The sequence below is a fragment of the Myotis davidii genome, unplaced genomic scaffold (assembly GCF_000327345.1).
Source record: "Myotis davidii unplaced genomic scaffold, ASM32734v1 scaffold274, whole genome shotgun sequence".
NCBI lineage: Eukaryota > Metazoa > Chordata > Mammalia > Chiroptera > Vespertilionidae > Myotis > Myotis davidii.
The window spans coordinates 2,164,753-2,168,503 of record NW_006285613.1 but is presented as its reverse complement, the minus strand read 5'-3'; positions in this window follow the sequence as shown (position 1 = coordinate 2,168,503).

Sequence of the window (3,751 nt, the reverse complement as noted above, 5' to 3'; positions counted from 1 at the left end):
GCATGCGGAGAGGCGCCTGGTGCCGCGCCTGCCCTCGCCCCCAGCACCATACCCTTTCCCCAGCTCCTCTTCAGATTGGAAACCTTCGTCTTGTCCCGGCACGTCCCAGGCTTCCAGCCCCTGGGGCCCTCCAGGCTGGCCCCGAGGCCCGTCTGATCAGATGCCCTGGTCTCACTCCAGCTCCCTTTCTTGGACGGGAGGATGGCCCGGGTGTTGTCAGCCTGCGCAGGGCCCACTCTGAAGTTCACGGGACACAATGGTTTACACCCGAGACAACCTGGGGGGCGGGGGGCCGGGGGCGGGGAGGAGAGGCTGTCTGACTACCCGACCTTCTGGAGCTGTGCTTTGCTTGAGGAGTGACTGTCACTAGAGTGGATTCTGCGGAGGAGGCTGCTGTGTGCCTCCCGGCTGGACAGGGTTCTGGTGATGGGAGCTGTGCTCTCCAGGGAACAGGCCTCCCATGCCGGGCAGCTGGGGTTTGCCCCGCGTTTGGGGTTTCTGCCTGCACCCAGCTCCGGGGAGCGGAGAGGTGAGCCGGCCTCAGGCTGTCCTGGCTCCCAACCAGCCTCCTCCTGGGTCTACACCGCGGCCCTTCCCGCCCAGTGGCTGCTCTGGGCTGAGGGTTAAAATGCCCATTAGTGGCACCCTCCCATGTGGGTCCTCTGGGCCCCGGCCTCGGCAGATGGTACGTAACGCGGGCTCCCGCTGTTCCGAAGCAGCCACACTGCGCTCTGGGAGAAGGCAGGTCCCGGGTGGGTGGGTCCCAGGTGGCTTCGGACAGGGCCCTTTCCGCCCGGGGCAGGCGCAGACCGAGTGCTCGCGTAGCTGACGCCAGGCCTCCCTGACTCCGTCCTGATATTCCCCACACTGACCGAGAATTAGAGAATTAGTGTGAGGTCAGCGTCCCCTCAGAGGTCGTGCCTTTCCCTTTGGGTTCAGGTCCCCAGTCTTTCTGGGTTGCCCAGCCCCCCTTAACGCTAACTGGCAAACATGGAGTCATGGCTCTGCGTGCGGGCCGGGGGGCCGGGTGCTGGGGCACACAGCTCTCCCTGACCCCAGCTCCCGCCGTCCAGTGTAGGGTCTCGTACCCCACTGCCTGAGCTCTGGGCTCGGACGGGAAGGTCTGCCGGGGAAGCAGCGAGGCCCCAGCCTGCCGCCCGGGCCTCCGGCCTCTCCCTAAGTGAAGGGCAGCAGGGAGAGGGGGAGGGGACGAGCCGGAAGTCCCTGCCCCAGAGCAGCACTTAACTCGTCTCTCCCCTCCCCCTGCTTTTCCATTAACCACATCCCTGCTAATCCCCGCCGGCTCCCTGCCCTGCCAGCCGGAGGCCGGGGCAGCTGCTCCTCCTCTCACAAAGCTGATGATTGAGAAGGATCTGGAGCCCAGAGCGGCAGCCTCCTGACGGGGCTGGGGGGCGGAGGCCGCTGGGAGTGTCCCCGGGGTGCCAAGGGCCCCCCTGGGCTGGGACACTGAGCATGGAGGGAAGAAAGGGGGGCGGCAGGGAGGGGGGCAGCAGGGCAGGGAGGCCCGCGCAGGGCAGCCGGCAGAGGCAAAGGATCAGACCCCTTTCTTCTCATTTCTCAGGCTCCGGGGGCGGGGAGGGGAGCACCCAGACTCGCCCACCCTCACCGAGAATTACCGCGAACAACACCAGAGCCGGGGTCCCTTTTACGGCCAGAAACAGGGCTGTGGGGCTGATGTGAGGGCCGGGATCTGAGGATTGCCCGGCTTCCGACCTAACGAGGTTGGGTTCCGGTGAGGCTGTATCGTGGGCTTCCCAGGCAGTGGTCAAGGGTGAAGGGTCAAGTGTCATTCAGGCAGGGCCAGAGCTCTGGCATCGAGCTCAGGCGGGTCCTGGCTCCACTCAGACTGAGGACGGACGTGGTACCCGGCCGCTGGCCCGTGTCCTGTCACCAACAGCACAGGCAGGGAGACCCTTCTAGATGAAAGGAGACAGCAGAGACCTGGCCATGCGCCCAGCTGGAGTGTCGTCCCGTGCACTGAAGGGATGTGGGTTCGATTCCCCATCCGGACCCCGAAGGAGGCAACCGATTGATGTTTCTCCCTCTCCCTCTCAAATCAGTGTTTTTTTAAAAAATGTTTTAAAGGAGACACCAGAGAGGCCTGGCAGACAGTGCACTGCCCGCTCTCCGATTGGATGCTGGATCGGGTGGGGGTGGGGCGCGGTGAAGGACGTTCGGGAGGCAGTTGGACGTGTTTCAAACGAAAGGCGGATGAGGTCGTTTGCTGTCTCGGTGCTCAGTGTCTCGGTGTGACGCTGGCGCTGCGGCTCTGTCGGCAAATGTCCTTGTTCTCGGGAAGATGGTGCTGGAACACTGGGGCACGGCTGTGTGATTCACAGTCACACACACGCGTGTGGGTGTGGGGGGAGTGCAGAGATGCTGGCCTGTGAACAGTAGGCGATTCAGGTGAAGAGGTGACGGTCACTGTATGATCCTTCCAGCTGTTCTGGAGGTTTGGAACGTTTCAAACACAGCGTGGGGAAAAGGAACCCGGGGGGGGGGGGGGTCCCCGGGCAGGGCTGGGCTGCTCAGACCCCTGTGCCCGGGTGGCCGCCTCGCTGTCCTCGCCGCTGGGCCCGCCTTTCTGAGGTTAACCCACAGCTGGGTCCCTCCTGTGCCCCCGCCGCAGCCTTGTTGCCACAGGTGCCCAGCCCCGCCAGGTGCAGAGCCCGCAGCCTTCGCAGCACAATGGAGGTGCTCAGCCACACCCAGCTCCCCCAGGCCCAGCACCCAGTAGCATCCAGAGGCGCCCAGTGGCACAAGTAAGTGCTGCCTGACCGACTAGGCGTCGCCACAACAAGAAAACACAGGGGCTCCTGTCAAAGGCGGCCCCTCCTCCTGGGACGCCCAGGGCTGTGATGCCCCAGAGGCAGCTGCTCGCAGCCCGGCCCGGCCTGGACCTCAGGCGGCGGCTGGGAGCCGGCAGGCAGTTCCCCGCAGGTTTCATCCACCAGAGCTGTGGGTCGCGGCCGTCAGCTCAGTGGTTTTCTAACTCAGTGGTTTTTTAAAGCACCAGGTACTGTACCTGTTTTCCTCCTCGAGCTCGGAGGGAGCCAGTGCCCAAGCGGAGGCAGAGCTGCTCGGGGAGGGGTCTTGACCTCTATTCCTGCCCTTCCTCCTTTAAAAATTTTTATAAATTTATTTGAGAGAGAGAGAGAAACATCGATGTGAGAGAGACACGTCGATTGGTTGCCTCCTGCACATGCCCCGCCGGCCGGGGATCAAGCCTGCAGCCCACGTACGTGCCCTTGACTGGAGCTGGACCTGCAGCCCTTCAGTGTGAAGCCCGACGCCGTTGGAATTGAACGTGCAGCTGCCTCTACGGGGTTTCAAGCAGGAAAAGCACCAAAAGGTGGCAGATGAACTGGGGGAGCGGTCGGACGGTGCCCAGTGAAGGGCTGAGTGAGGGGGGCGGGAGCGTGGACGGCGAATCCCAGAAGCGCCCGCAGGCAGGGAGGGGGCGAGTCGGAGGGAAAGGACGCGTCAGCCTTGTCAGCCTCCTGGGCCACAGTGAAGGGTGCTGGACCCAGGGAACAGCTGACAGCTGAGAGGGGCCGGTTTAGGACAAGAAGACCTAAGTCCCTGGTCCCCGGGAGTGCCTTCCAGGGGCAGGTGGGATGCAGAGCTGCCCGCTCTCGCCTGGAGCGGCGTCAGGAGCCTGGCGGCTGAGCTTATGTTGGTCTGTGTGCAGCGACTCAGCCACAACCTCTGCCGCCTGACCTCCCAGCAG